Source organism: Ranitomeya variabilis, chromosome 5 (assembly GCF_051348905.1).
Source record: "Ranitomeya variabilis isolate aRanVar5 chromosome 5, aRanVar5.hap1, whole genome shotgun sequence".
In the NCBI taxonomy this organism is placed as follows: Eukaryota; Metazoa; Chordata; class Amphibia; order Anura; family Dendrobatidae; genus Ranitomeya; species Ranitomeya variabilis.
This window is the reverse complement of record NC_135236.1, coordinates 52,387,339-52,408,599: the sequence shown is the minus strand read 5'-3', so window position 1 is coordinate 52,408,599 and position 21,261 is coordinate 52,387,339. Positions and strand designations below refer to the sequence as shown.

Sequence of the window (21,261 nt, the reverse complement as noted above, 5' to 3'; positions counted from 1 at the left end):
ACATGGTATATACCACAGGCCACATAGTATTCCTATATACTACGTGGCCTGTGCTATATACTATGTGGCCACTATATACATACATACATATTCTAGAATACCCGATGCATTAGAATCGGGCCACCATCTAGTATTAGTTATATTCTTGTACATAGGGGCAGTAATATAGTAGTTATATTCTTGTACATAGGGGGCAGTATTATAGTAGTTATATTCTTGTACATAGGGGGCAGTATTATAGTAGTTATATTCTTGTACATAGGGAGCAGTATTATAGTAGTTATATTCTTGTACATAGGGGCAGTAATATAGTAGTTATATTCTTGTACATAGGGGCAGTATTATAGTAGTTATATTCTTGTACATAGGGGCAGTAATATAGTAGTTATATTCTTGTACATAGGGGGCAGTATTATAGTAGTTATATTCTTGTACATAGGGGGCAGTATTATAGTAGTTATATTCTTGTACATAGGGGCAGTAATATAGTAGTTATATTCTTGTACATAGGGGGCAGTATTATAGTAGTTATATTCTTGTACATAGGGGGCAGTATTATAGTAGTTATATTCTTGTACATAGGGAGCAGTATTATAGTAGTTATATTCTTGTACATAGGGGGCAGTATTATAGTAGTTATATTCTTGTACATAGGAGCAGTGTTATAGTAGTTATATTCTTGTACATAGGGGCAGTATTATAGTAGTTATATTCTTGTACATAGGGGGCAGTATTATAGTAGTTATATTCTTGTACATAGGGGGCAGTATTATAGTAGTTATATTCTTGTACATAGGGGGCAGTATTATAGTAGTTATATTCTTGTACATAGGAGCAGTGTTATAGTAGTTATATTTTTGTACATAGGGGCAGTATTATAGTAGTTATATTCTTGTACATAGGAGGCAGTATTATAGTAGTAATATTCTTGTACATAGGGGCAGTATTATAGTAGTTATATTATTGTACACAGTGGGCAGTATTATAGTAGTTATATTCTTGTACATAGGAGCAGTGTTATAGTAGTTATATTCTTGTACATAGGGGCAGTATTATAGTAGTTATATTATTGTACACAGTGGGCAGTATTATAGTAGTTATATTCTTGTACATAGGAGCAGTGTTATAGTAGTTATATTCTTGTACATAGGGGCAGTATTATAGTAGTTATATTCTTGTACATAGGAGCAGTGTTATAGTAGTTATATTCTTGTACATAGGAGCAGTATTATAGTAGTTATATTCTTGTACATAGGAGCAGTGTTATAGTAGTTATATTCTTGTACATAGGGGCAGTATTATAGTAGTTATATTCTTGTACATAGGGGCAGTATTATAGTAGTTATATTCTTATACATAGGAGCAGTATTATAGTAGTTATATTCTTGTACATAGGGGCAGTATTATAGTAGTTATATTCTTATACATAGGAGCAGTGTTATAGTAGTTATATTCTTGTACATAGGGGCAGTATTATAGTAGTTATATTCTTGTACATAGGGGCAGTATTATAGTAGTTATATTCTTATACATAGGAGCAGTATTATATTAGTTATATTCTTGTACATAGGGGGCGGTATTATACTAGATACATTCTTGTACATAGATATTTACATTATTAATGCTATAACTACATAAACAGTGACTCTGATAGGCTTTAAAATACAACAGACATATATATATTCCTCATCTCAGCATAATACTACTATCAGGTCCATAGAAGTGAAATTAAGCTGCCTCCTGACCCCTCTGCCTGCACCAGCCCGGAGTCTCTTCTCCTCATGCCAGCCCCCTCTCTCCCATCCCGTCCCCTTATATGGAATTTATTTTCTCTATAAATAAACATTTCTAATCCACTCTGGTTACTGCCTGGATTCCCGCCAATTCCGCCTCTTTTCATCACAGCCCCAGGGGAAAAAGTCAGGTCAGGGGAGACCAGGGACGTCCCTTATAGGACTGAAATCCTTGTAATTACAGGACAGATCCAAGAAGAGAATTGGTCGGGAAAGCTGACATGAAACCTGAAGGCATGAGGAATATCGTGCTCATAATTAATAGGAGCAGGGAGACTCAGATCATGACATGAGAAATGTGGCACTTACTATGGGATCACCCTCCATAACTTGGTGGGTTTTACCACCCTGTCCTCCTAATGATTGTACTATTTAATCACTATGTGGCGGTATTATTAGGGGCATTGTATGGCCCTAGTACTTTTTCTCTACAAAGCACTTTAGTGAATGTATTACATGGTAGTGCAATGTGTGTAATGTACGATCCTTTTTATTGGCACTGTATGGCGGCATTATTTACACCCAATATGGCTTTGTAATGAATAACTCCTTATAACGGCACAATATTAGGGCATTGTCTGGGGAGTAAAAAGACATGGCTTTAAAGGAAGAGGATTTTTGTGAATACTGTCATTTATAGCTTATAACTGGAGAGTTGTGATGTCACGTGCGCCATATAACAAGTTGGAATGTTCCAAATTAGAGCGAGTGAAGAATAACACAATGGACGTGTTCATCAGCTAAATGTCATAACAGGAGCTGCCATCTACTTTATCCTTGTCCTGGAAAGTAAATGTAGCAGGCAGCAAGTGAACACATGACTCCATCTGACATCTGCTTATTACGGGGCTAAAAAGGGTGACATTTGCACTGAAAAACCATTGGTTTTCTTACTGTAGCTGCCGGATGGCGCTGTGTCGGTAAAAATCAATTCCATCTAGTGGCAGTTTCACTTGTCTCTGAGCTACAGGGTGGAGACTAGCTGATATAATGTCTCACACATACAGCACGCAGAGATTTGAGGAGTTCCCTACACAGAGTTTTTATGTAGCATATGTTCAGAAATAGTACTGAGCATTGTGGCGGTGAATCCAGCACTGGAATAAAGAAAAACATTTACCAAAAAGCATACCTGTTGTTTGTTGCTGGTGACTTTGAGAATAAGCGTCATATATGTACAAAAATTTTATTTCTGGTCATGGTATAGCTTGTATCTACCTGCAGTTGTCACCTAAGTTAACAATTGTCGATGAGCAAGTGGATGCAAACTAGCTGCTATGTTGTCTTCCATATACAGCACAGAGAGAATTTAAGGATTCCCTATTTCCTGTCTTCATATAGCACATGTTTAGAAATAGCAGCATGGAGGACATTATACAGCAGTACAGAGCAGTGTAGCTGTGTATACAACACTGGGTTGAGAGATAACACTTACTAGAAAGCAGAAACACTATTTAAGATGTAAGGAATAATTGTACTCCATAACTTGGTGGGTTTTACCACCCTTCCCTCACCATGCTCCACATGTTTGACAAACATAATTATGTATTATTTAAGTACTATGTGATGGCATTATTGGGGCATAGTATGGTCTTAGTAATTTTTCACTGTATAGCATTTTATTGAAAGCACTCTATGGTATTATACAGCTGTACTGAGCATGGTAGCTGTGAATCCAACTCTGTGGTGAAGTAAAACACTTACCAGAAATCATACCTGTTCTTGCAGATAATTTTTCTGAATAAGCGGCCACATGTGTGTACACAAAGAATAACCTTATTTTTGTTCATCATATAGCTTCTATCTGCATTTGTTATCAGGCTCTAATTTTGGGCAAGTGGGTGGAGATTGGCTGCTAAGATGTCTCCCATATACAACCCACAGAGACTTGAGACACTCCTGGTCTCCTGCTTTATATAGCACATGTTCATGAACAACAGCATGAAAGATGTTATACAGCAATACTGAGCAGTGTAGCTGTGAATACAACACTAGGATGAGATGTAACACTTACTAGAAAGCAGCAACGCCATTTTAGATGTAAAGAATAATTGCATTGACTACAAAAAGGGAATAAAGTTGATGTTTGGTTTGGACATTATTAGGGCGTGTGTTATGTAGCTAACATACTTTAACCTCAATCCCTTTTATCTAAGGATAAAAGCAGCATTCTTAAAAAAAATGAAGATTGACCGAATACGCAAAAGGACCCAACACTAGTATAAAAGTAAATGACCAGAAAAAACGGTAAATGACTTCAATGGCTCATAATTACTAGTGAACAGAGGCTTCTGGGCCCTAATGCAATATCTGCAACGGGGCCCACTCTGGCTTGTACCATTTATAGTGCTGGTATCTTCTTATGTAGCAGAGGGTCAATGGGGCCCTTCTTGTGGGGGATATTATGGAGGGGAGCTGTGGGGGGGATATTGTGGAGAGGAGCTGGGTGGGGGAATATTATAGAGAGGAGCAGTGTGGGGTGGATGTTATAGAGAAGGGCAGTGTGGGAGGATATTTTGTGCAGGAAGCACAGTAAGGGGCAATTATTTATTCAGGGATGCAGCATGGGAGATATCTTTATTTATTGGGCAGTATAATGATATTTTTATTTTTATTGGCACCATGATGGGATGTGCTGCTGGAGACAGAGAAGAGGGAAGCCTGCAGAGACGAGCTCTGGGCATGAACTCTCATCATGACATCTGTATTAGATGCAGACAAAAGGGATGGGAGCAATCAGAGAAGATGTCACCTATAAGGTACCAGGATTGAAATGTTTATTTGTAATCCTTCCAGCATCTCATCAGTGCTGTGGTTCCTCGGGGTCCACAGTCTGGTAATGACTGGTAACAACAACTCCCAGTATCTCCATACCATTGTTAAAGTCATACTGGGAGTTGCAGGTTTACCTAATAAAGTGTATATGAGGCTGACCTGAAACTGCAATTGATAACTGTACTTAGCTTGGTGACGTATTCATGTACTGACAGTGGTTCTGGCACTGCTTTTATCTACTGATTGTGGTTCTGGCACTGCTTTCATGTACTGGTAGTGGTTCTGGCACTGCTTTCATGTACTGGTAGTGGTTCTGGCACTGCTTTCATGTACTGGTAGTGGTTCTGGCACTGCTTTCATGTACTGACAGTGGTTCTGGCATTGCTTTTATCTACTGATTGTGGTTCTGGCACTGCTTTTATCTACTGATTGTAGTTCTGGCACTGCTTTTATCTACTGATTGTGGTTCTGGCACTGCTTTTATCTACTGATTGTGGTTCTGGCACTGCTTTCATGTACTGGTAGTGGTTCTGGCACTGCTTTCATGTACTGATGGTGGTTCTGGTACTGCTTTCATGTACTGGTAGTGGTTCTGGCACTGCTTTCATGTACTGGTAGTGGTTCTGGCACTGCTTTCATGTACTGATGGTGGTTCTGGTACTGCTTTTATGTACTGATGGTGGTTCTGGCATTGCTTTCATGTACTGATGGTGGTTCTGGCACTGCTTTCATGTACTGATGGTGGTTCTGGTACTGCTTTCATGTACTGATGGTGGTTCTGGCACTGCTTTCATGTACTGGTAGTGGTTCTGGCACTGCTTTCATGTACTGATGGTGGTTCTGGTACTGCTTTCATGTACTGATGGTGGTTCTGGCACTGCTTTCATGTACTGGTAGTGGTTCTGGCACTGCTTTCATGTACTGATGGTGGTTCTGGTACTGCTTTCATGTACTGATGGTGGTTCTGGCATTGCTTTCATGTACTGATGGTGGTTCTGGCACTGCTTTCATGTACTGGTAGTGATTCTGGCACTGCTTTCATGTACTGATGGTGGTTCTGGTACTGCTTTTATGTACTGATGGTGGTTCTGGCATTGCTTTCATGTACTGATGGTGGTTCTGGCACTGCTTTTATGTACTGATGGTGGTTCTGGCATTGCTTTCATGCACTGATGGTGGTTCTGGCACTGATTTCATGTACTGGTAGTGGTTCTGCTCATGTAGCAATCTGTGCTGGGCTTCATGTTAAAGCGAAAATATCCTAAAACATTACTCAAAACTTGGTTCTGCAGATGCATTCATGTAAATACCACTTAAAATTTTTTGGCAGGATTGATTCCGTAGGACAATGTGGCTTCTAGACCAAAAAATGTTGTGCACCCCTGCTCCAATATGTTATTGGGACAAGTAGAGGATATTATCAATGAATATTTGATAAAATGGGAGCCCTGTTTTAAATGTCAAATGAATGAATGAAAATGGAGCAGTGATCCATGCAGTTATGATACGTCAAAACCTCACTGAGAATATTTTTAGATATTTAGATGTCGCTAAAATGTAAAAACAATTCACGCTGCAGGGAAGTATAGACACAACATGTACACACCCCGAGAGGTTAAGAATGTGGCCCCCAGAACCCTCATTCTTCCTCAGTGACAGAGAGCAGACTCCGCACTTCCCTCCTCCTGGCATGAGATTACAGAGGAAACCAGTAGTTGGGGAGGAATGACATCTCCCAGGGCCCCTCACTCCCTGACACATTCCAGCCCGGGGTTCAGATCCATCTTAAACCCTAGACGGAGGCAGAGGAAGGTCCCATCACCCCAAGGCTGCGCTTATAGGGCTGGAGGATGCAGGTCCCATCATAAGGCGAGACTGCCGCAGAAAACATGGGGGTCAGCATCAAGGCATTCCCGATCACTGAGGGGAATTACAACCCAAATGTCCAAGAGGCAGGACTGATCCTACTGGAGGAATATCTGGGGGGTTTACTTGTAGCACTGGGGTCCCAGGTTAGAAACAGGTCAGGTCACCTCTACCCAGAGTCTGTATGTCCTTCCCATAATGCTCAGGTTTACTGACTTTCCTAACCTTAGTATGAAAGTGGGTGATAGGAGTCAGCCCCTCCCACCACATGGTGATACAGTCAGGAGGGAGGAGCTATGTGATATGGAGACTGCTCCTCTGACCACAGGGTGACACAGTCAGGAGGGAGGAGCTATGTGATATGGAGTCTGCTCCTCCCACCACAGGGTGATACAGTCAGGAGGGAGGAGCTATGTGATATGGAGACTGCTCCTCCCAGCACAGGGTGACAGTCAGGAGGGAGGAGCTATGTAACCTGGAGTCTGCTCCTCCCACCAGAGGGTGACAGTCAGGAGGGAGGAGCTATGTGACATGGAGTCTGCTCCTCCCACCACAGGGTGACAGTCAGGAGGGAGGAGCTATGTGATATGGAGACTGCTCCTCCCACCACAGGGTGACACAGTCAGGAGGGAGGAGCTATGTGATATGGAGACTGCTCCTCCCACCACAGGGTGATACAGTCAGGAGGGAGGAGCTATGTGATATGGAGACTGCTCCTCCCAGCACAGGGTGACAGTCAGGAGGGAGGAGCTATGTGACCTGGAGTCTGCTCCTCCCACCAGAGGGTGACAGTCAGGAGGGAGGAGCTATGTGACATGGAGTCTGCTCCTCCCACCACAGGGTGACACAGTCAGGAGGGAGGAGCTATGTGATATGGAGTCTGCTCCTCCCACCACAGGGTGATACAGTCAGGAGGGAGGAGCTATGTGATATGGAGACTGCTCCTCCCAGCACAGGGTGACAGTCAGGAGGGAGGAGCTATGTGATATGGAGTCTGCTCCTCCCACCACAGGGTGATACAGTCAGGAGGGAGGAGCTATGTGATATGGAGACTGCTCCTCCCAGCACAGGGTGACAGTCAGGAGGGAGGAGCTATGTGACCTGGAGTCTGCTCCTCCCACCAGAGGGTGACAGTCAGGAGGGAGGAGCTATGTGACATGGAGTCTGCTCCTCCCACCACAGGGTGACACAGTCAGGAGGGAGGAGCTATGTGATATGGAGTCTGCTCCTCCCACCACAGGGTGACAGTCAGGAGGGAGGAGTTATGTGATATGGAGTCTGCTCCTCCCACCACAGGGTGACACAGTCAGGAGGGAGGAGCCATGTGACATGGAGTCTGCTCCTCCCACCACAGGGTGACACAGTCAGGAGGGAGGAGCCATGTGACATGGAGTCAATCCAGCCCCCTTCACATGAAAAAGCGATACTGACCTTATGTATAGCATGTAAACATGAAACATCCACTATGTGAGTGCGCAGATCACGTCATCTTCCAGTTATCTGAAAAAAAAGGGGAGAAAAAAAAATCATGAACATTGTGTGGCAAGTTGGGGAAACATTTTCAACTGAAAATTCTAACTTCCATCTAGTGATGACTGAATCTCAGGTAAATGAGACTGAGCTGCAATACCGAGTTTAGCCACTGTGGAAAATATGGCGCTGCCCAACAGTTGTCAGGGTTAGGCTACGTTCACATTTGCGGCCAGCGCCGCAGCGTCGGGCGCCGCAGCGGCGCCGCATGCGTCATGCGCCCCTATATTTAACATGGGGGCGCATGGACATGCGGCGCACTTGCGTTTTGCGCCGCATGCGTCGCTGCGGCGCCCGCGTCGGGGCGCAGAGGACGCAGCAAGTTGCATTTTTGCTGCGTCCAAATTCAATGAAAAAAACGACGCATGCGGCGCAAAACGCAGCGTTGTGCATGCGTTTTGCTGCGTTTTTGTTTGCGTTGTGCGCTGCGGCGCCGACGCTGCGGCGCACAACGCAAATGTGAACGTAGCCTTACTGGGAGTCAGATGGAACACTGATGTCCTGCGCGGAGGCCGTCAATATGGAAACCCCTTTAAGAATCAAAATCCAGATATAAGAACACAACTGTATAACCAGTGCGCCGCTCATCGACTCACCCACGTAGTGCCTGTGCCCTATAAAGGTTGTCACCTTCATAAGGGTGGTAGTCCCAGTACCTAATGTTCTCACAGAAATACAGGCTGTGACCCATTTATGAGGATACAGATGCCTCTCCCACATGTATTATTAGTATTATGATTATTATTAGCAGGAGAAACTGGAAAGACAATAAGACTATTTTAACCCACTGGTCTCCAGCTTTACATGAATATTATTAGGCAGAGGTTGGAGACTGCCTAGGAACACAAAGAGCCATTTATATCTTGAGGACCCCCCCGCGGCGACCAATGAAGAATGGAACTTAGTGGGGGGCTTTATACATAAAGTGAAGTAACATGGTCGAGTCTCAGGATAAAATCATTTTGGTGCTAGCCTAATTTTGACTCACTCCCTGTTCATCAACCTTTGGGATGAGATGGGGTGGAGGTCAAGACCTTACAGACCTTGCATTGTGCGGTGGACATCCTTAAAGGAGAATTTACGGTTGGAATATTAGGATTTCCAAAAGGTTCAAACCACGAAAGTCGTCCCCCAACCATTAATCCTCCCCAAGCAAACTGTACACTAAACATTTGGACAGGAAACATTCTCTTCACATCCCTCAAATACAGGTGCCCCCTTCAGCTGCTAGACGGAGATGTGTGATCAGAAGGTTTCCACGTCCAATGCGGACGTCCTTTACACCACTCCAGCTGACACCTGGCATTGTGCACTCAATGAGCCTAGGTTTCTCATTCATCTGATAGACAGTCCTGTGTGACCGCACCGGAGAAGTGAAGTGCTTCTACCTGACACTTGGCGGTCCTCCTCAGTTAGCCTAGGCTGCCTATCCAGCTGCTAGACAGGATGTGTGGTCACTCCAGAGTAGTGCCAGTCCTGACGTCCTTACCACAGAAGCTGACACTTGGCGTTGTGCACTCGATGAGCTCTGTTAGACACTGATGTGTGACCACTCCATTTCTCGTTCAAGGCTGAGATCCTTTACACCACTTCAGCTGACACCTGGCATTGTGCACCCGGTGGTCCTGCTCAACGAGCCCATCTTGGCCTTGCTTTGCATCTGAGCCGACATCCTTTACGCCAAAGCAACTGAAAACTGGCATTATGCACTCGATGAGCTTATGGTACCAAGGATGCCTCCTTAGAAGTACCTTCACATTCAATGCTGACATCCTTTAAACCTGCTCAACGAGCCCATCTTGGCCTTGACTTGCTTAGCTGATGTCCTTTACGTCAAAGCAGCAGACACCTGGCATTGTGGACTCAACAAGCTTAGGTTAGTGTCATTCATCTGCTTGACAGTGATCACTCCAGAGTAGAGCCTTCAAATTCAAGACGGACATTCTTCACATCACTCCAGCTGACACCTTGCGCTCGTTGGTCCTGATCATTTAGCCTAGTTTACGTATCCAGCAGCCAGACATGATATGTGGTCACTGCCAATGGTGACGTCCTTCTCACCAAAGAAGCTGATACCTGCCATTGTGCACTCAATGACCTCTGGTAACTCATTCATGTGCTAGACAGTGATGTGTGGCCACTCCATTTTTACATTGAAGGCTGACATCCTTTACACCACTGCAGCTGACACCTGGCATTGTGCACTCAGTGGTCCTGCTCAATGAACCCATCTTGCCCTTGCGTTGCAACTGAGCTGATGTTCTTAGATGTGTCGCAATATCAGTTACCATCGACCAAGGCGCCAGTTGTAGGACAGCAGATGTCTGTCTAAAGTTATTGTATGGACCGGTTGTAGATAAAATGGCCAATACCTACTAATGAACCAGAAGGGGGTGTGCAAACTTTTAGCCATTATCTCTTTGAAAGCCTCAGACCCTTTTCGGCTTGTAAAAGCCGACTGTAATGTAAGTCTGCGTTAAGCTCTTGGTCTCCAAATGACCTTTTATTCTTTCATAACGTCCTACAGTTTCAGCTTCTCCTCCCTTCTAAAAAATGTCTTTATTACAGAAGACAATGGCCTGGAGAATTCTTCCACATTTGGCAGGGCTGGCGATGCGATCGTCCCGTTACCAGGGCACTTAATCAGACACATATTGCTCTCGGGGGTTGGTTTGGGCCCGCTTACACAACGACATGTCTGACATTTAGTCTTGTGTCTTAAAAGTGTGAGTAAAGAGTATTCGTCTGTGCCTGATTGTATAATTATGGCCGCCTCTTTCTATAATGAAATATCAGTGATCTCCGAAAACCTACAAATTGGGGACTTTATTAGAGAAAAAAAGACCTTTAATGTAAATGTCCTCAGATATCCTGAAGGAGGATGATCCCCGCCATCCCCCAGTTGGCCAGGCCACCGGGTCTGCCTCCATCGGGACTGCACCCTTCTGCCACCCCTGACATGGAGACAGTATGGGGCACCCGCCTTTCAGAACCCACTTCCCAAAGGAGGGCGTTTCGGGGCGATACTTACCGTATATAACTATTCCTAAAAATCCTAAGAAAGTGGAATCTGTGACGTTCACAGCTACAACGCTAGTAATAGGGGAAGGTTGTAAACTTGTCATGTGGCGCCACATTTTGGGTCCAACCAGCAGATTGTAAAATGATCTACAGTGACCACAGAAACACAACATTTGGGATAATAACCGACAGCAACAAACTGGTCCAACCAATAGAAAACTCATGAACTGGTTACAAATGGCGGTCTAATGTGACAAAGAAATAAAAAAAAACAACTAGTAAGATGAGAAAGAAGAAACTAGAGAGAGAAATACGAGAGAATCTAGAGAAAAGAGAAGGGAGGAAAGAGACAGAGAAGGAAGGAAAGAGAAAGAGGGAAGGAAAGAGAGAAGAAAGGAGAGATAAGGAAGGAAAGAAAGAAGGAAGGATAGAGAGATAAGGAAGGAAAGAGAGAGAAGGAAAGAGAGAAGGAAGGAAAGAGAAAAGGAAGGAGAGATAAGGAAGGAAAGAGAAGGAAAGAGAGAAGGAAGGAAAGAGAAAAGGAAGGAGAGATAAGGTAGGAAAGAGAAAAGGAAAGGGAGAAGGAAGGAAAGAGTGAGAAGGAAGGAGAGAAGGAAGGAAAGAGAGCGAAGGAAAGAGAGAAGAAAGGAAAGAGAAGAAAGAGAGAAGGAAGGGAAGAGAGAAGGAAGGAGAGATAAGGAAGGAAAGAGAGAGAAGGAAAGCGAGAAGGAAGGAAAGCGTGAGAAGGAAGGAAAGCGTGAGAAGGAAGGAAAGCGTGAGAAGGAAGGAAAGCGTGAGAAGGAAGGAAAGCGTGAGAAGGAAGGAAAGCGCGAGAAGGAAGGAAAGCGCGAGAAGGAAGGAAAGCGCGAGAAGGAAGGAAAGCGCGAGAAGGAAGGAAAGAGCGAGAAGGAAGGAAAGAGCGAGAAGGAAGGAAAGAGCGAGAAGGAAGGAAAGAGCGAGAAGGAAGGAAAGAGGGAGAGAAGGAAGGAAAGAGGGAGAGAAGGAAAGAGAGAAGGAAGGAAAGAGAGAAGGAATGAAAGCGTGAGAAGGAAGTAAAGAGTGAGAAGGAAGGAAAAAGAGAAGGAAGGAAAGCAAGAGAAGGAAGGAAGCATGAGAAGGAAGGAAAGAGACAGAAAAGGAGAGAAAGAAAATAGAGAGAGGATTGGAGATGAGAGAAAGATAAAGAGACAGTAGAGAGACAGAAGAGGAGAGAGTCAGAAGAAGAGGATAGAAAGAGAAAAGATAGAGAGGATAGCGCAAAGAGGAGATAGAAATAAAGGAGAGAGAAGAGGAGAAAGATAAAGAATAGATAGAGAAACAGAAGAGGAGAGAGACAAAGGGAGAAGAGAATAGAAAGAGAAGAGAGACTGAAGGGGAGAGAAAGAGAAGAAAAGACAGAAAAGAGATAGAAGAGGATAAAAAGAGAAAAGAGACAAAATAAGAGAGAAAGAGACAGAATAGAAAGATGGGAGAAGAGAACAGATAAAGAAGAGAGAGTCAGGAGAGATGGTGGTCGTGTTCTGTATCTCTACGTGCTGCGCCCGTGTCAGTCTTTCTATCATTTCATCTTTCCCTCATGACCTCGCTGTCATGGTGGCGCCCTCAGCAGCCGTCATGTCTAAATCATCCACCAGCATGGCCTCCCTCCACACAACTCCATATTGTAATATCAGGCGCCTTCCTGGTAACTTTACTAATTCCCCAGCTTTCCCCAAGTGACGACATGTCCCGGCACTACTGACACGATCGGCCTACCTTCCTTCCATGTGAAGGGCACATTTTGGATGGGTGGGACCTGTTTGCTTTCACTGGGGGCCCACTCCTGAATCAATACACTCCACTTGTGTAAATGTGACACCCTGCAGAGTCCCATAGGGCTCCCGCCACCCCACTGTGGGTGACATACACATTATTAGAGTCACATTACAGTAGGGTCCTGGGCGCACAGTGAGTTAATCCATTGACTTGAGGAGATAAGAAGCAGCAGGGTCTCAGAGGAAGAATGTCAGGGGCCGACTCTCCTTATTAGGGACGATCTGCTGGTATCTACAAGAGCCTGGAATTCAGAGCATCACAACCGACCATGTAACACAAACACCCTGTTGTCACGCAGCGCTAATACACAGTGACCCGCACTAATTATATTACCCGTGCCTAATATCCTATATACCAGGACAATGCGAGTAATGTCAACACAGACAAAGCGCTCCTCATAGACAACATTTTTATCACCATGAGAGGACACATTGCACCTTTTAGGCCATAACTAGGGGCTTTTTTATTCTACAGTTCTACATCCAAAATCATAGTATAAATGCTGAGATAAATCTTAAAATGGTGCCTAAAGGCAGGCAGGGTATACCATTGGTTTGGCCCAACCTCAAGCATCATTTGTGGTGTCTTTGTTAGGCCTTTGCAGATCACTGCTAGGACTTTTGAGACATTTGGGCCTACTAGGTAACAAATCCAGGCTAGGAGAACATCAGGTTTAAGTGGTTGGTTGTGGTCTCCATAGAGGCCTACCAGGGTGTGGAATAGTTGAATTTTGGGGAAGGGGAATGGGTGAAGTTATGGTAGAGAAGTCAATCAAGGCTTGTGAAGGCACAGATAGTGGTGGCTTGGGGCGGTTTGTTGATGGACCATCCATTCTACAGAAGTTTAGGACAAAGTAAGGGTTTGCTCTCGTTAACCAAAGTGTATACCCAAACCACAATAACCCAAAACTGCAGCGTGGTAATCTGCCTCAAGGTCACATTCACTAGCGAGAACTATTCTTAGAGAAGAAAGGCCCTAAACCCTCAAAATTTAAATAGTGCCCCCTACTGGCACTTTTCAATCCGCTCATCAAGACATATAGCAACGATATTAAAGTTATATGAGATACACTATATTGAAATCTATGGTGTCGAGGTCCATAGCAGCATTAGTCTTGTGCCAAAAACCATCCCAACAAACCGCAAGGTTTTTGTTTTTTTTTGTTTTTTTTAACAAAACCGCTTCAGAAAATGTCCCTCGATCTGCTTTTATTAAAACCACATGGGGTGTAGCCCGCAGAATACTCACGAGGGGCGCATATCTATTAATATGTGAAGACCAAAAACTGCAGCAAATGCAGAAACATCCATCTACTAAAACTTGATGAAACTTTGAAAACTTCACCAAGAAATCCATTATCCATTTGGGCTTCTTTAACCATCAGCAGAATATCAGTCTTTTATAATTAGTCCCTTATCTCCGACAGTTTCCTTATAATTTACAGCAGGGATTGAACATCCATAATGGGAATTTCTAGGATATGTTTATAACTCTGGGGCCAGCTCTGGATGAAGCAGAGACCCCAGTAACCTGAGACCTATAGACAAACAGCTGGAAGCAGTCTGGTACCCATAGAGGGGGATGGGGGTCTTCTCTTGGCAGACAGGAAGCAACTGAAAAAAAAAAAAAAGTATTATGGGGGCTGCGAGGTACAGTCAGAACTTTCGGGAAGAAACAACTCATAGAGGTATAACAAATAGCATAAAGATTGAGCAAGTATCAACCTATGTTTATATATCGGGCCGACAATAATGGCTGTCCACTTAGATAGGCAATGTTACATGTAGCCTATTACAAAAATATTAGGGCCACCATAGATTTCAATAGGCATCATGTAAACCTTTTTTCTCTTTGGTCCCAGGAACGAGTCTCCTGTCAATCACGAGTGGGGGCACTTCTAATGAAACGGGGTTTACAACTTCCCCAAGGCCGATAAGGAAGCCTTTGGATCTGTTGTGTTAAAGGAAACCTACCCAAATCAGAAATGGTACAAGGTTAGTGGAAGGGGACCATTACAAATTTAAGACTATTGGACGGGTAGAACGTGTACCCACGGTGTTGATGTTGTGTTGGGTGTCAGAATCAGCTGAACATCTCCACCCAGAGCTGGTGTTGGGTGCCCTGGCCAATCTTGGACAACAAACTAAACCTTTGTCCTTATCGTAAGAAAAGTCTATCTAAGTCTATGTAGACTACCTGCCCAAATTATGACCCATAGACCCAGTTGCCAAAAAGGAAGTAAAATAGCCAAAGAGCAACAACCATGGTGCCACCTAAGATGAACAATCGTATACATGGTCCCTACTCTGGTGGAACATCAGTCTACAGTCCCTATAACAGATACAATGCACACGTCATGTTCTCCACATAGACTATGTCCAGAAGTCGATGTGTTGTGCCGCCCTCTGTTGTTCCTGAGCAGTGTATAAACAAGGGGAAATACCCTGCCGAGTCAGCGTCACTACTCTGTCCATCCCTGCTGTGTCACTCCGCACAAAAACAACTGATGTCACCATAGTTTGGCCGAAAATGTGCGGTGCGGCCCATGGAACTTGTGACAAGTCATGTTTTCTTACGGGTAAACAGTATTGACCCCATCAACTGTGTACAACTCATCACTGACCACCCCGACACGTGTATCCACAGGACACAGCACCTTGGAAGAGCTGCTATGGATGGACAACTTCAGCTGGTTCCTGAACAAACATGAATGAATGAAGATAGTCCATGCTGAGTATAACTTTCTGAAATCTCAGGTCTTCTCCACCACTTCATATCTTTATCCCAATTACACAACTTCATCACTTCCTTCTCAGATCTTTTATATTACTTTTATTACCTTTTATATTACTCCATCTATACTATGGTCTACGATTTACTTCTCAGCGTTACTTCCTCATCACATCATCTTCCATTATCCCTCCTATTTTCTACTCCGTTACTTTTTACCGTCTCATGGCCACACGTGACCTTCTGCATGACTATTATTGGAGGTCATGAGTGGACACCTACTTCTCCCGTGTCGCCATTGCCATTTACTTCTCAACTCCATCCACTTCTAATTTCCACACATCAGCCTCTACAGTCTTCCATTGTGTACTATCCGTTCCTACATACCAACTTCCATGCCGCTCCACCGTCTCTATCCCTTCCCATTATGTCCTGTATACAGCAGCTTCCTCACTTGTTTCCCATGCCAATGTCTATGTTCCTCGATCACATGTTCTGCACTGCTGTCTCATTACCATCCTACCACATCCCTCCATCACTTCCCTCTCATTAGCACAAGTCTCCTTTACTACCTCATTACTTCTTACTCAAGACCTTGCATCCAATCCCTCAGTCACTTTCTACCCACTCGTGCCCTGTATTGCTCCAGCTTCCCCTCATTTTTACCCATCTGTCTACATTTTATAGCAGTTTCTTCCCATTTCTATATACCTTTTATACTATTCTATTACATCCTCATTATTCCTACATATCGTGCAATACAATGCTCCAAAACTTCCTTTCCATTCCCAAATACCTCCCTATACAACTCTACACAACTTCCTTTCCATTCTTTCATACTCCCACATATAACAAATCTACAACTTCCTTAACATTCCCTCCTACTGCCCTGTGTAACGCTCCACAACTTACTTCCAACATCACTTCTATACTATTACATCATTGCATCACTTCCACCCTATTGTGCTCCATCACTTCCTCCCCATTCTGCTCTCTATATCGCTCCATCACTTCCTCCTCTTTATGCTCTCTATATCGCTCCATCACTTCCTCCCCATTATGCTCTCTATATCGCTCCATCACTTCCTCCCCATTATGCTCTCTATATCGCTCCATCACTTCCTCCCCATTCTGCTCCCTATATCGCTCCATCACTTCCTCCTCATTATGCTCTCTATATCGCTCCAACACTTCCTCCTCATTATGCTCTCTATATCGCTCCAACACATCCTCCTCATTCCTCTCTCTATATAGCTCCATCACTTGCTCCCCATTCTGCTCTCTATATCGCTCCAACGCTTCCTCCTCATTCCGCTCTATATAGCTCCATCACTTCCTCCCCATTCCACTCTCTATCACTCCATTACTTCCCCCATTCTGCTTTCTATATTGCTCCATCACTTCCTCCCGATTCCGCACTCTATATCACTCCATCACTTCCTCCCCATTCCGCACTCTACATCGCTCCATCACCTCACCATTCCGCACTCTACATCACTCCATCACTTCCTCCCCATTCCGCACTCTACATCGCTCCATCACTTCCTTCCCATTCCGCACTCTACATCGCTCCATCACTTCCTCCCCATTCCGCACTCTACATCCCTCCATCACTTCCTCCCCATTCCGCACTCTACATCGCTCCATCACTTCCTCCCCATTCCGCACTCTATATCGCTCCATCACTTCCTCCCCATTCTGCACTCTATATCGCTCCATCACTTCCTCCCCATTCCGCACTCTACATCGCTCCATCACTTCCTCCCCATTCCGCACTCTACATCGCTCCATCACTTCCTCCTCATTCCGCACTCTATATCGCTCCATCAATTCCTCCTCATTCCACTCTCTATCACTCCATTACTTCCCCCCATTCAGCTCTGTATATAGCTCCATCACTTCCTCCCCATTCCGCTCTCTATATTGCTCCATCACTTACTCCCCCATTCCGCTCTGTATATTGCTCCATCACTTCCTCCCCATTCCGCACTCTATATCACTCCATCACTTCCTCCCCATTCCGCACTCTACATCGCTCCATCACCTCCCCATTCCGCACTCTATATCACTCCATCACTTCCTCCCCATTCCGCACTCTACATCGCTCCATCACTTCCTCCCCATTCCGCACTCTACATCGCTCCATCACTTCCTCCCCATTCCGCACTCTACATCGCTCCATCACTTCCTCCCCATTCCGCACTCTATATCGCTCCATCACTTCCTCCCCATTCCGCACTCTACATCGCTCCATCACTTCCTCCCCATTCCGCACTCTACATCGCTCCATCACTTCCTCCTCATTCCGCACTCTATATCGCTCCATCAATTCCTCCTCATTCCACTCTCTATCACTCCATTACTTCCCCCCATTCAGCTCTGTATATAGCTCCATCACTTCCTCCCCATTCCGCTCTCTATATTGCTCCATCACTTACTCCCCCATTCCGCACTCTACATCGCTCCATTACTTCCTCCCCATTCTGCACTCTACATCGCTCCATCACTTCCTCCCCATTCCGCACTCTACATCGCTCCATCACTTCCTCCCCATTCCGCACTCTACATCGCTCCATCACTTCCTCCCCATTCCGCACTCTACATCGCTCCATCACTTCCTCCTCATTCCGCACTCTATATCGCTCCATCACTTCCTCCCCATTCCGCTCTCTATATTGCTCCATCACTTACTCCCCCATTCCGCTCTGTATATTGCTCCATCACTTCCTCCCCATTCCGCTCTCTATATTGCTACATAACTTCCTCCCCATTCCACTTCCTATATAGCTCCATCACTTACTCCCCATTCCGCTCTCTATATTGCTCCATCACTTACTTCCCATTCCACTCTCTATATTGCTCCATCACTTACTCCCCATTCCCCTCTCTATATTGCTCCATCACTTTCTTGTATTTTCCACATTCCTTATACAGTACTCTATTACTTCCTTCCCATTCACACATACCTCCTTATACATCTCTCCAATACTTTCTTCCCATATCCACTCATGTCCTGTGCCGCTCCATCATTCGCTACTCAAACGTATACTTCTCCACACTTCTCCATCATTGCCTTTTCAGACACATATCTCTCTACACCACTCCACTTCTTTCTCAAACATGTACGGTACCTCTCTACCCCGCTCTGTCACTTCTTTCTCAGTCACTTACCTCTCTACACCACTCAGTCACTTCCCTCTCTACACTACTCAGTCACTTACCTCTCTACACCACTCAGTCATTTTTTTCTCAGTCACTTACCTCTCTACCCCACTCCGTCACTTCCTTCTCAGACATATACCTCTCTACCCCACTCCGTCTCTTCTTTCTCAGACATATACCTCCCTATACCACTCCGTCACTTCTTTATCAGACATATCTCTCTACACTGCTCTGTCTCCTCTTTCTCAGATGTATACCTCGCTACACCACTCCATCTCTTCTTTCTCAGACATATACCTCTCTCTCTACCTTCCTCCATCACTCCTCCTCAGACATATACTACGCCACTCCATCACCTCTTTCTCAGACGTATACCTCCTTACAATGCTCCATCTCTTCTTTCTCAGATGAATTCCTCTCTACACCGCTCTGTCCCTTTCTGTCAGATGTATACCTCATTCTTGGCCATATATATACCTCTCTCTCTAAACTGCTCCATCTGTCCTCCTCAGACATATACTACCCCAACTCCATCACTTCATTGTCAGATGTATACCTCTCTATATCCCTCGCCATCACTTCCCTCCCATTCCCACACATCTACTTTGTTTACAATCGTTTCATGACTCCACCATTTCCTCCTCATCGTGCCTTTGACATGACTCCATCACTCCCATCTTTAGCTTTTCCATTCCCTCTCATCTATTCCCTCCTTCTTAGGCTTGTTTCTTTCGTCTCAGACACTTTCTCCCACCGACGATTCTCGTTTCTCGTATGACTCATATTTTCCCCCCATAACAATCCCTCTCATGAGGAATCCAGATAAAACACTCAGCCTCATGACAACTTATCTGTAGAGGCTTCGCTTCTCTCCTGGAACATGTGATCTTGTCTTAGTAACCCCTTTCCATAATAGAAACGATAAAAAAAAATCTACTAATCTTGTAAACGGAAGAAAAAAAATCCAATATTCCTAGGAAAAAGGATCATAGTGAGAAAAAAAAAAAAAAAAAGGAGTGGAGAACTTTATAGCCACCCATGGTTTAAGATGTTCCTCAAGAATGTTCAGAGAAAATGGTCGCTTGTCCTTCTCCTCATATAGTATGTAATAGATGCTACTAGTGAAGACTGTGCTGGGACTTATAGTTCATCTTACACTTCGACCTATACTCGAATGAGGAAACATCTGACAGGAAAGATTTCCACACATCAGGATGTTAAAAAGAAGTGACAATTTCTTCTTCCTACTAATTGAGTTTCGGAGTGTGATAAAAGTAACACCTGTCACCACCCCCTGTCTCTGCCGTTTGCATGCCACTGGCTGACGATATCTTATCATCCCTACTATATACTGTCACCTACAGCTGCTGTACATGACCTTCCAGCACTCCGAAGCCTCCCATACACTGACCTGCAGGACCAGGCACGGGCACAGACAGTGGCATGTAAAAGTTTGTGCACCCCTGGTCAAACTTACTGTTATTATGAACAGTTAAGCAAGTTGAAGATGAAATTATCTCTAAAAGGTCTAAAGTAGAGATGACACATTTCCTTTGTATTTTAGGCAAAAAAACACCTGTAATTTTTCATGTTTTTTTTTCCATGAAATTCTGTGCCCTTTGATCATTGTGGCCAAAGAGGACTAGTTTAACCTCATTGATTCACAGGACTTGTTTCCAAAACGCATCAGGCTTGTTTAGATGTTCTTTTGCATACTCCTGACGCTGAATTTTATGGTGCGGATCAGGGCTGGCTCCAGGTTTTTGTGGGCCCCGGGTGAAAGAGTCTCAGTGGGCACCTTTAACACATACCACGATTTATGATGGACAGATAAGAAACATAGGTATAGTACAATGTCAAAGATCTCACTTACTTCTTACATTACATGAGTGATATCTATTGTAAACTCTACAATAGCTCAGAAACTGGTGAATACTCGCCGCTCACAGTGCGGACCCTGGGGGGTTCAAAAGTCTGCGAGTTTCACATAGTCTTCCAGACAGTATTTTTTTGCACCATACAGTATATTGCTCCATACAGTTTAATGAGCCCAATATAATGCTCCAGACATTATTACGGGCCCCATATATTGCTCCATAAAGTATTATGGGCCCCATATATTGCTCCATACATTATTATGGGTACTTTATAATGCTCCATACAGTATAATGCGCCACATATATTGCTCCATACAGTATAATGGGCACCACATAGTGCTCATACAGTATAATGGGCCCCATATAATGCTCCATACACTTATCGGCCTCATATATTGCTCCATAAAGTATTATGAGCCTCATATATTGCTCCATAAAGTATCATGGGCCACATATATTGCTCCATACACTATTATTGGCCCCATATATTGCTCCATAAAATATTATGGTCCCTATATATTGCTTCATAAAGTATTATGGGCCCCATATATTGCTCCATACATTATTATGGGTACTTTATAATGCTCCATACAGTATAATGCGCCACATATATTGCTCCATACAGTATAATGGGCACCACATAGTGCTCATACAGTATAATGGGCCCCATATAATGCTCCATACACTTATCG

At 44.2% G+C, this 21,261-nt stretch overlaps 1 protein-coding gene across 2 annotated transcripts in view; it reads right to left on the bottom strand.

Annotated features, from left to right (window-relative positions):
• Nucleotides 1-21,261, bottom strand: part of KANK2 (KN motif and ankyrin repeat domains 2) — an 80,647-nt gene that overhangs the window by 43,099 nt on the left and 16,287 nt on the right. For both annotated transcript variants that reach the window (XM_077261977.1, XM_077261978.1), the window contains exon 2: nt 7,866-7,934. The gene's annotated coding sequence lies outside the window, so the exon portion shown is untranslated. The remainder of the gene's footprint in view (nt 1-7,865; nt 7,935-21,261) is intronic.